Source organism: Neovison vison, chromosome 6, assembly GCF_020171115.1.
Source record: "Neovison vison isolate M4711 chromosome 6, ASM_NN_V1, whole genome shotgun sequence".
Taxonomy (NCBI): Eukaryota; Metazoa; Chordata; class Mammalia; order Carnivora; family Mustelidae; genus Neogale; species Neogale vison.
In genome coordinates this window covers 86,361,431-86,374,401 of record NC_058096.1, presented here as the reverse complement: position 1 = coordinate 86,374,401, position 12,971 = coordinate 86,361,431, and the positions used below count along the sequence as shown (strand labels likewise).

Genomic DNA, 12,971 nt, shown 5'->3' with positions numbered 1-12,971 from the left:
TTACTGACATACCTGAGGTGATGGTGATAGAACCCCGGCTTTCCTGGCCCTTATGAAGACGAATCAGTGCTAACCAACTGACAGGTGACCTTTTCTACACTGGCTTCCCTTTATTGTTTTTGTAGCTGGTTCAACGGCAGTGTTGTAACATAGGTCACTGTGAATCCACAGAAAGTGCTTATAGGTATGGGGGAAATGTCTTTTTGAAAATTTAAACTAGTTTGTCTATATAAATGAGAATGCTTGATGAGAAAACTAAACACTATATTTGTCTGATAATGCAGTGTCAGAGCTGGCCTCTTTATAGAAATCATGCTTTATTTATCCAACACCTGGAATATGCAAAACACAAGCTTCCGAGACTTTCTTATAGTACGTATAGGTTTTGTTCACAAAATAATAACTTTGCAGTCTATACACTCAGCTTTTCTCTCATCCCTTGGTATTCGGGAAATGACTGTAGTTCACAGATATATTTTATTCAATTTGCACATGTCTAAGATAAACGAAACAATATTTTAAAATATGGAAAGTTTTCTCTGAAAAGAATTTTAAAACACATAAATTCAAACCCATATTTCCATCTTCTCTTGAAACTAGAAAAAACTGGCAACCCAGCATTCAGATTTCTGCATGGGAACACTAAGGTGAGCTGAGTATTTGCAGGTCCTGGAGGACCTGAGCTCCACATTTGGTTCACCCCATTCATTTTCCTGACCTGCTCAGCCCCTACAGGAATTGAGTTTGAGATTTAGGCCTTCAGCGATTAAAATATTGTCTTGTAAACATTCTTCACCAGTGGATATAAAGATGAGGTTGTTATTGATAAAGCCCAGTAGTCTCTGAGAAACAGTCCCAAATATAGGAGCTTAGAGAGTCACCACTCTTTAATCAAACCCCTACAGGGGCGCCTGGGTGGCTCAATGGGTTAAGCCTCTGCCTTCAGCTCAGGTCATGATCTCAGGGTCCTGGGATCCAGCCCCACAACGAGCCCCACAACGAGCCCCACAATGAGCCCCACAATGAGCCCCTCATTGGGCTCTCTGCTCAGCAGGGAGCCTGCTTCCCCCTCTCTCTCTCTGCCTTCTTCTCTGCCTACCTGTGATCTCTTTCTGTCAAATAAATTAATAAAAATCTTAAAAAAAAATCAAACCCCTACAGAGAATATGTACACTTTGCCAAAGTGACTTTCCAGCATTCCATAATTTTTTTAATTAAAAAAAATCATCTATACAGGTTTTTAGAGAACAGTTAAATACTTTTTAAATGTAATTTATTTTTATTGTAAGATTCAGGAATTCGCTATTTTTGCCAATCATACATTTCCAAGTGAAGTGAAAGTAGAAGTATCTGGACCCTCTAATTTAAGAGTGGTAAAAGAATTTGGAGAAACTTAAAACAAGAACTGAAGGTTATCAGAACATCAAAAACTTGACCTTGTCAAGAGAATAGGTACAATCTATTTGAAAGAAACAAATTCCTGACCAAAGTTCTGACAGACCAACTTAATGAGGATCATCTATATTATTCACTGGCTCTCATTTACTCATCAAGACAATCTTCTGATATAGATTGTATTTGTCATCTATGACCACATAAAAAATTACCCCCAAACTTAGAAGCTTAAAACAACAAACATTTACGTTTGGCTAACTCTAAATAAGACTTGGGAAAATGTATCGTTGCCAAACTAAAATATGGATATGAACATTCCCTTCCATTTGTTCAGATGGTGGCTTGTGCAAGCATCCTCCTTGAGACACACACCCATGAAAAAAAGACAAGTAAGAAAAGTTTTCAAAATGTAACATTACACCACAATGAGGAGTGCCCCCCCCCACTGGCAAACCTGTTCTCCAAATGCACTCATCTCCTTGGTAGATGAGAGCTTCACTGCTCCCTTTGATTTCTTTCTTTTCCTTGCTTTACTTTTTTTCTCTATTTCCCCCATCTCCTCTTCAAACCAAGCTAATTTTAAAATATTGCTTGAATTTTATGAACACAATTTTGCTCTTGGGATATTGATATTCTATGTGAATTAAGAAAATAAAATGTATCCCATTTTTATAGGCACATTTTGGAGGAAATGAAAACCACGCTATAACAACACACACACACCCTGATAAATTGCTATTACAGGCTCTTCTATAATGCAAATTAAATAGTTGACTGCAGTACACATAGAACATCTGCTAACCCAAATTAAAATGAACGAGGAATGAAATTAGAATTGCTTTTTCCATCTAACCATAAAGAAGATGAAACATATTATGAGCTAGATATTCGCAATGTTTTAAGGCATTGCCTATTAGTAAGCTTAGTACAGTAAACTGAAGCAATAACTAAGCAGTATCCTGAGGACCTGAAAGAGTTAATGACTGTGGCTGCCTAAGTGCTTAATTAACAGCTGAGCCAAGTTGCCAGGCAACGCTAATTCAGTAATAACAACAACAGGTACAGAGTTGTTCTCAATCTCAGACAAACATTGGTCATAGTCCTTTTTTCTGGAGCTGAACTATTTTATGCTTTCTTGCTTTAATTACCTGTTATCAAATTTATTATCTCACTATGCATTTACTATACAGTAGACAGTGGATAAGTGTAGAAGGCACACAATAATTTTTAGACACCTCTCATTCTCAAAACTTCAAAATGGTAATCTGAATGCCTGGACAAAAGAGACAAAAGGTAATGCCCATTTCTCTGTGGAGAACAGCCCATTGCCAGTGTCTCTCTCCCCTTCTGTGGTTCGCCCCACGGGCTGATATAATTATCATTGAAGATGATAAGATTTGCTTGATCTTGGTGACTTGACTTTTCTCTTAAACTTTTTTTCCTCATCAAAGAAGAAAGAGTATCCTGGTCTTTTCAGTAGCACATGCGTCAAAATTGGAGCAAATCTCAAAAAACGGGATTAGCATGACCCCAACTCAAAATGACATGAAAACTATTAAAGTACTCCACATTTTTTACATTGCTCAAAAAGTAAATGAATGGTTTGTAACAGTAGGAGTTATTTTCACTTGAGTGTAACAGGAAACTAAAGAATGTTTGAACAAATCATGGTGTGATTCTTTTTTTGATTCTTCAAAAGCGCTATCAAAGATCCAGCTAGCTTTCGGCTCTAGCACCTGTAGGGTATAGCTCTCATACCAAGAGGGCTCTTCTCCTTCCACCTTGCATCTATATTCTAGAAAGGAATAATGAGGAGGAAAAAGACAAAAGACATGCACCAGCTTAGTCAGACTCCTTTCAGAGAGCCTGCCTAACTATCCCACACGGTAGACTTACACAGTATCTCCTTGGCCAGAGCTATGCCTTGTGTCACCCATCCACCCCTCACTTCAAGAAAGCCCAGTAAATCAAGTATCTAAGCTGTATCTATTGCCATCAAAACTAAAATGGAGTTCTGTTACTGAGGAAGAAGAGAGAAACTTGTATCAGGCAGGCAACTGCCATTGTCTCCTAGAGCACATGAAAGAAAGATCACAGTGGATGGATGCAGAGGAGATGGGCAAAGAAATTAAAACAATTGTAGAAGCCAAAATAAAATGAAGAACAAACAAGACTTGTCCAACAATTAATGCTCCTGTGGGGAGCTCTCAGTAGCAGTTAGTACATATTTAGTGCTTACCACACTCTAGGTGTTACTGTAGGTAATTACTATAGATGCTTTCCATATAGTAACTCATTTAATTTTCACAATAATCCTTTGGGATAGATATTCACTGTTTGTTTACTGAAACTGCTTATTTTCCTTCAACCTTATCTCCATTTTGTTCGCCTTTTGTGGAAGAACAGCTTGAACCCTCTGAGTGGTTGTTTCTACTCATTCAGTGGCCTGAGCAGTGGGCGTGGCAGACCAGTCTTCGGTGGCGGACTGGGCACTCCACTCTTCATAGGGAACTGCTGAATGGGCACAGAGGACACGGGCATGACTTTGAACGAGTCCGCAACTTCAGACTGAGTAGCAGTGAACTCAGGACCTGGAGCAGCGCATTCACCAGGAAATTCCTCCTTGGTCACAGCCTTTGCGGCAATGGCCTGCTCTTCATTTTCAGTCTCTTTGGGCTCTCTGTAGAAGGAGAGCTCAGGGATGGCCTCCCATGAGGGGGTTCAGGGAAGCCTGGGCCATTCATGCACAGAACTTCCCGGGCCAGCATCCACCGCCTCTGACCAACTATGTCAGCTCCTCTGCTGTTGTGTGGGATGGCCACGTCCACTCAGCACGGAGGAGGTCACACAGAGCGATGGCTGGCAGGTTACCCTTAGACATCTCTGAGAAGCTGGTGCTCGGCCCTGGGGTCCGCAACCACCAGGAGACACAAGGCCCCTGCAGGCTGCCTGGACCTGGTTAGTGAAGGTTCCAGGAATGAGGCAGTCACAATCAGAGCTGCTCCAGTGACAGCAAAGCCCACGGGCCACTCTTCCTAAATGATATGACACTGACAGGAGCTGGGTTTTTGGTGGCAACAATGGCATGAGCTGCTGTCAAAAGCTTCCAGGTTCTCTTCAGCTTTATGAGTAGACACCATACTTTTCCTTTTGTAGATATACTGTTCCATTTGGAAGCCAAGGTTGGTGCCACCTAAATGGGTTCCTGCTGCAAGCAATTTGAGGACATCTTTCATTTGCAGGATTTCGGGGCTCTGGACACTGTGAAAGTTTCTCTTTCGGTTACAGTAAGAGCACAGAACCAAGCCCTGTGATTCCCTCCCTGTAGTGGGAAAACGTGCTTATCACCATTTTAAAGATGAGAAAATAAAGGCACAAAAAGAAGCCATTTGCTCATGATAAATAGAAAATAAGCTTGAAAAGCCAAGTCTCGAATGTAGGTGTTAGAATCTACAGTCTTAACACCTATGCTCCAATGCCTTCCATTAGGGTGACCAAGGTTATTGGGTTTAGCACAGATAGTCCCGAGTTCCAGTATACCCCTCAGTCCCACACACACTGGGATGGTTGTTTTCCCCATCTCCCAGAGTTAATCCTGTTATCTTTCACAGCAGAAACATTTTCAATGCTAAAATCAATACATAATTTTAAAGAACAATAAAAATATAATGACTACAAATCCTTAATGGTTGTAATAATCTTTTGTCTTAATCTTAGAAGATAGGAGACACAATATGTCTAAATGGTGAAGAAATGTTTATCCAAATTTGACAATTCTCTTTCATTTCATTTATTTTTCCTTCTTATATAAATGTTAATTTTCTTACAGTCACAGAAAAGGTAACTTAGAAGTTACTTTGGTTTTAAAGTTGAATAACCAATTTCTTAATTTACAGATTCTAATTTCATTCTTCCTTAAGCATTTAACTTCAGTTTACAAGTCTCATTATTCCATTATAAGTCCAGCAAGTTTAAACTGTCACTTTTAATGCCTTCAATTAATGTTTGGTTACATTCTCAAATGTAGCTAATTAAACTCTTTCAAATGTTTTAAACAGGGTGTATAAATTTAATATATTGACTTTCTTTTAAGTCCTTCAATTTGTCTAAATGACAAAACTTTACAAGTAATTAAATCATTCTTATGAACTAAATTAAATTTTAAAATATGGTGAACACCGTCTTTGGGGTGATCCGTGGTGGACGTTTTGAGGGCAGCTGACCTGCAGCCTGCGCGTCCCGGACCGCCTCCCGTGGAAGCCTGAGCCGGCCGTGTAGCTTTCTCCCTTTGTCTCATAACCATGTCCACCAACGAGAATGCTAATTCACCAGCTGCCCGCCTTAACAGATTCAAGAACAAGGGGAAAGACAGTACAGAAATGAGGCGGCGTCGAATAGAAGTTAACGTGGAGCTGAGGAAAGCGAAGAAGGATGACCAGATGCTGAAAAGGAGAAACAGAAGCTCGTTTCCGATGATGCTACCTCTCCACTGCAGGAAAACCGCAACAACCAGGGCACTGTAAATTGGTCAGTTGATGACACTGTCAAGGGCATAAATAGCAACAATTTGGAAAGCCAGCTCCAGGCTACTCAAGCTGCTAGGAAACTGCTTTCTCGGGAAAAGCAGCCCCCCATAGACAACATAATCCCGGCTGGTTTGATTCCAAAATTTGTGTCCTTCTTGGGCAGAACTGATTGTAGTCCCATTCAGTTTGAATCCGCCTGGGCTCTCACCAACATTGCTTCCGGGACCTCCGAACAGACCAAGGCTGTGGTCGACGGAGGCCGGATCCCAGCGTTCATTTCCCTTTTGGCATCTTCCCACGCCCACATCAGCGAACAGGCTGTGTGGGCTCTAGGAAACATTGCAAGGGACGGTTCCGTTTTTGGAGACTTGGTTATCAAGTACTGTGCGGTTGATCCGCTTCTGGCTCTCCTCGCGGTTCCGGATATGTCATCGTTAGCATGTGGCTACTTACGTAACCTGACTTGGACACTTTTAAACCTTTGTCGCAACAAGAACCCTGCACCCCTGCTAGATGCCGTGGAGCAGATTCTTCCTACCTTAGTTCTTCTCCTGCATCACGATGATCCAGAGGTCTTGGCAGATACCTGCTGGGCCATCTCCTACCTGACGGATGGTCCAAACGAACGGATTGAAATGGTCGTGAAAACAGGAGTTGTGCCCCAGCTTGTGAAGCTTCTAGGAGCTACTGGGTTGCCCATTGTGACTCCTGCGCTAAGAGCCATAGGAAATATTGTCACTGGGACAGATGAACAGACTCAGGTTGTAATAGACGCAGGAGCGCTTGCTATCTTTCCCAGCCTGCTAACGAACCCCAAAACTAATATTCAGAAGGAAGCCACGTGGACAATGTCAAACATCACAGCTGGCCGCCAGGACCAGATACAGCAAGTTGTGAATCACGGATTAGTCCCATTCCTCGTTGGTGTTCTCTCTAAGGCAGACTTTAAGACACAAAAGGAAGCTGTCTGGGCTGTGACCAACTATACAAGTGGTGGGACAGTTGAACAGATAGTATACCTCGTCCATTGTGGCATAATAGAACCATTGATGAACCTCTTAACTGCGAAGGATACCAAAATTATTCTGGTCATTTTGGATGCCATTTCCAACATCTTTCAGGCTGCTGAGAAACTAGGTGAAACTGAGAAACTTAGTATAATGATTGAAGAATGTGGAGGTCTGGACAAAATTGAGGCTCTGCAAAACCATGAAAATGAGTCTGTGTACAAAGCTTCATTAAACTTGATTGAGAAGTATTTCTCTGTAGAGGAAGAGGAAGATCAGAATGTTGTGCCAGAAACTACCTCTGAAGGCAATACGTTCCAGGTTCAGGATGGCACTGCTGGGACCTTTAACTTTTAGCTTGTACAGCCGACGCAGAAAGTTGTTTGTGGAGTGCTTTGTTTGGTAGAAGTTTGTCTTACTGTTTCTCTACTAAGAACTCTTTTTAAATGTGTTTTGTTATTGTATTGTATTGTGTTTTGTATTGGATTTCAGTCTCAACTATTTCTATTATTCATTCTATAGCTCTTATGGGTATTAAAATGATAACTGGTTTAAATTTTGGATATTTCTGTCTGGATTTCTATAACAATTATAGTCATAACTTTTTACAACAAAACTCTACTTGACCAGTTCCAAACTGTAAAAACTGTATGAAGCTCCTCCTGCCAGTGGGTTTCTTATTTCTATGTGGACTCTCCTCTCTTGCAGTGTCCTGTAAATAAAGATTAAATTCCACCCTTTTCTTTAAAAAAAAAATAATAATAATAAAATAAAATATGGTGAAACTTAAGGTCCACTAAATGTTCTAATACTGTATATAAACAGTAAAATTTCTACCTAAATTCATTAATCTAAGTCAATTACTCAATTCTACATTTTAAATTGGAATCATATGTCTATGTTAATCTAATAAGTATAATTCTTGTTAGTATTAAGTAAGGCTAAATATAGATTCCTTAGCAAAAGAAAATATTAATATGATGGATTTCAGTCTCAACTATTTCTATTATTCATTCCATAGCTCTTATGGGTATTAAAATGATAACTGGTTTAAATTTTGGATATTTCTGTCTGGATTTCTATAACAATTATAGTCATAACTTTTTTTTTTTCTCCTCTAAGTTTGCTTTATTTGTCTTGACATAGAGTCTAGATGATACATTCATAGAGTTCCCTTGGATAACAAGAAGAGAATGTGTTAATGTCCTTTTTTTTTTTCCCAATTTATTTATTTTCAGAAAAACAGTATTCATTATTTTTTCACCACACCCAGTGCTCCATGCAATCTGTGCCCTCTATAATACCCACCACCTGGTACCCCAACCTCCCACCCCCCCGCCACTTCAAACCCCTCAGACTGTTTTTCAGAGTCCATAGTCTCTCATGGTTCACCTCCCCTTCCAATTTACCCAAATTCCCTACTACTCTCTAACGCCCCTTGTCCTCCATGCTATTGGTTATGCTCCACAAATGAGTGAAACCATATGATAATTGACTCTCTCTGCTTGACTGATTTCACTCAGCATAATCTCTTCCAGTCCCGTCCATGTTGCTACAAAAGTTGGATATTCGTCCTTTCTGATGGAGGCATAATACTCCATAGTGTATATGGACCACATCTTCCTTATCCATTCGTCCGTTGAAGGGCATCTTGGTTCTTTCCATAGTTTGGCGACTGTGGCCATTGCTGCTATAAACATTGGGGTACAGATGGCCCTTCTTTTCACGACATCTGTATCTTTGGGGTAAATACCCAGGAGTGCAATTGCAGGGTCATAGGGAAGCTCTATTTTTAATTTCTTGAGGAATCTCCACACTGTTCTCCAAAGAGGCTGCACCAACTTGCATTCCCACCAACAGTGGAAGAGGGTTCCCCTTTCTCCACATCCTCTCCAACACATGTTGTTTCCTGTTTTGTTAATTTTGGCCATTCTAACTGGTGTAAGGTGATATCTCAATGTGGTTTTAATTTGAATCTCCCTGAGGGCTAATGACGATGAGCATTTTTTCATGTGTCTGATAGCCATTTGTATGTCTTGATTGGAGAAGTGTCTGTTCATATCTTCTGCCCATTTTTTGATGTGTTTGTCTGTTTCGTGTGGGTTGAGTTTGAGGAGTTCATTATAGATCCTGGATATCAACCTTTTGTCTGTACTGTCATTTGCAAATATCTTCTCCCATTCCGTGGGTTGTCTCTTTGTTTTTTTGACTGTTTCCTTTGCTGTGCAGAAGCTTTTGATTTTGATGAAGTCCCAGAAGTTTATTTTCGCTTTTGTTTCCTTTGCCTTTGGAGACGTATCTTGAAAGAAGTTGCTGTGGCTGATATCAAAAAGATTACTGCCTATGTTCTCCTCTAAGATTCTGATAGATTCCTGTCTCACGTTGAGGTCTTTTATCCATTTTGAGTTGATCTTTGTGTACGGTGTAAGAGAATGGTCGAGTTTCATTCTTCTACATATAGCTGTCCAGTTTTCCCAGCACCATTTATTGAAGAGACTGTCTTTTTTCCACTGTATATTTTTTCCTGTTTTGTCGAAGATTAATTGACCATAGAGTTGAGGGTCCATATCAGGGCTCTCTACTCTGTTCCACTGGTCTATATAGTCATAACTTTTAAAGGCATTCTACTAGGTCCTCTGTTTAATTCAGCCAAAGTTAAACATTTCTTTTAAAAAGATATTTTATTATTCATTAGAGAGAGAGCTTGAGCAAGAGCATGACTAGGGGAAGGGTCAGAGGGAGAGTGAGAAGCAGACTTCCCATTGAGCAGGGATCCCGATGTGGGGCTCCATCCCAGGACCCTGGGATCATGACCTGGGCTGAAGGCAGACACTGGCTGACTGAGCCCTCCAGGTGCTCCCAAATTCAACGTTTTTTAATAGCTTCTGATTTTGTAAGTTTCTCTCTCTCACTCTCCCCTGTGGGTAGGTGTGTGTATTTGCATGTCTTTGTGATTGTATGTCCTGTGTGTTTATGTGTGTTCCTGTGTGTATGTGTATTTGTGTCTATATTTGTGTGTATTTGTATGCATGTGCATGGGTATGAATGTATATACACATGTTCATGGAGGTGGTAGTGGAAAAGAATGACTCCCAGTATTTTAAGAGAGAGCTGATAAGAATACTCACCAATAATAATGATACCAGCGATTTCAGTGAGGGTGTGTGTGGATTTCAAAATAGTCAGATTTAAGGACATTTGCTGCTTTTTACTTAAATTTTTTTCCAATTGCTTGAATAAACAAATGTCACCTTTAAAAGAAAAAAGAAAAAAAAATTTTAAAGATTTTATTTCTTTTTCTTTTTCTTTTTTAGAGAAAGAGAGAGAGAGACTACGTGCACCCAAGCAGGGGAGGGGCAGATGGAAAGGGAAAGAGAGAGACTCTTAAGCAGGCTCTACCCTCAGCACAGAGCCTTTTGTGAGGCTTGATCTCACAACCCTGAGATCAGTCAGTTACATATCAGTTACATATCAGTGGATATGTAACCCACTGAGCCATACAGGCACCTCAAGATTTTATTTTTAAATAAATTTGACACCCAGTGTGAGGTTTGAACTCACTATCCTGAGATCAAGCGTTCCATGCTCTATTGACTGAGTGAGTCAGACACCCTGTCTTTTCTTTAAATATTTTTTAAAAGGATAACTCCTTTTGTATTGACATGGAAAGATATCTAGACCATATTCTTCTTAAGTCAAAAAACTGGGTTCAGAATAATATGTGTAGTATTATCCCATTTTTGGAAAAAAAAACTGGAATAAAAATTTAATGTGGTATGCATATCAATGAATGGGTCTTAAAAAATACACAGTATCTCTGGAATGAGCCTAGAATTGGGGTCTGGAAGTATGTGGTATGTAGCTGCCTAGAACAGGAACATTAACCTAAACAAAAAGGGAGTTTACTTCAGTTATGAAATCCTGGCTCTAGGCTCTTTCCTGGTTTGGTCCTACCATCTTTCAAGTGTGTCTCCCATATTCACAGTCACAAGATTATTGCTGTGCCTCTAGGCATTAACTCCAAATTCCAGTCATGAAGAAGATAAAGAGAAAAAAAATGTATGCCAGATGACTTTATGTCTCTCAGAGAAAAAACCAACTCTCCCTGAAGTCATGTCCAGTTAGCTTGCATCTCATTGGCTGACTGGGCCGTATGACCACATAGCTGCAGGAAACCTACAAAACATAGCTTGTCAGTGGGCACATCAATACTCCGAACATAACAGAATCATTTAACATTAATGGAGAAAAGATAGTTTATCTATATTCTCCTGGACTATTTCCATTGTTACGATAAAAATCTAGTTATGGAGGGTGTGTGTGGATTTTTAATTTATAAAGAATTTATGTAGACAATGAGTGGAGGAAGGGTATTCCAGATAGAGAAAATCATCTGATTTAAAATATCTAAATATGTGGAAAATATTTCTAGTATAATCATATGTGATTGTATATACTTTCGTTAAAAAGATGAATTGCTAAAATGATCAAAACCGTTATAATGAATTTCTTATGCAACATAATGCACTGTGTTAAAAATACAACACAGAGTAATCTAAAAACTGGAACATGGAAAATGCTTCGTGTAGGTTAAACACTGGTTTGATTGTTATTATGGCGTTCATTCACACTCAGGCAGTTGGGAAGCTAGCTGGAGAGAATCATGCAGCAGTCCAAGTAAAAAAAAAAAATCCATATTTGCATTTCATCACTTCATTTTCAAAATACTTAAAAAAAATTTATTTTTAAATCCAAATAGTAATATTAGATCAAAGCATGGAAACAGCAAAAACTTACTCTCAATTAATCTACAACTATTTTTTATTGTATTTTTTAAGTGAACATTTTTAAAGTTTTACTTATTTATTTTAAGTAATCACTACAGCAAATGTAGGGCTCGAACTCACGACCCTGAGGTCAAGAGTCACAGGCTCCTCCAACCGAGCCAGCCAGGTGCCCTATGACGATTTTTAAATTTAAAAGATTTTTGCCCTCCCATTCCTTATCCTTCTGTGTACATGTTTTACCTATCTGTAATTTCAAACGACTTCTACTTTGTAAACTGGGAACAAACTATTACAGAGAAGAATGAATGCAAACGTTTTTCTGATTTGCATAAACAAATAAAGAGATACAAAGCAAGTGAGGTCTAAAAGAGTAAGTAGTGCAGTATGCTCTCTTCTCTGCACTTGGTTTTCCAAAATTCCGTGTTTGAGAGTAGATGACAGGGGTGCTCAATCAGCAGCACATATGCTAAAATTGGTGGGAGAAGAGGTGACAGGTTTTTTGTATTTTTAAAAACTATTGTCTTCTTGAGAAAGAGTGCGACCCACACGTTGGAAGGGGAGGTTGCGGAAGGTGAAACTCTAGAAATAGATTGCGTGCTCTGGTGGGAGGAAGCAGCTGCCTGAGGAGGAACAGGAGCAGCTCCGGGTGAGCCTTCGAGCCCAGAGCTAACAGGATTAAGAGGCATTGAGGGTATGAAGGATGAGTCAGAAGCCTGGGCTGGGGGAAATTCAGAGGATGTGCGGACAAGGCAAGTTCCTCATCTCGACTCTTGACTTCTGGAGGGAAGTAGTTCCCTCTGACCCTTGTGTGTTTGGTGAAAAGTAATGAATTCTAAAGAATAGCACAAAGTAAGTAAGGAGATGGACAGGGAAGAAGTCCCATGATTGCAATAAAACTTTTACAGGTCTAAAAGTAAAAATTAAATTAAATTAAAGTTAAATTAAATTAAATTAAGTGGCTTTGCAAAAGTCTCCCCCAAAATGTTAGTCCTTCTGTCCCACTGGCTTTGTAGGCCCCTCCGTGGCTGTACCGTGTTTTACGTTTGTTAAGTGTTCACTGAGAACATAGTACATGACAGAGGACTGGACTGATGGTCACTGACTGATCATCCTAGAAGATAACATTTATACCAGATGCCTTTCAGATTTGTAATCCTGGCTTTTTTGATATCATAATCTTTTCCCAGCATCCCCTGAGCTGATTTCTCTGTCTTTACTATTTTCCAGAGAACAGGGACCTGCCTCCTTTATGGAGC

General features: G+C 39.7%; 1 pseudogene; it reads left to right on the top strand.

The window, feature by feature from the left end:
* Positions 1 to 5,577: 5,577 nt before the first annotated feature.
* Positions 5,578 to 7,386, top strand: LOC122910463 (annotated as a pseudogene).
* Positions 7,387 to 12,971: the final 5,585 nt, after the last annotated feature.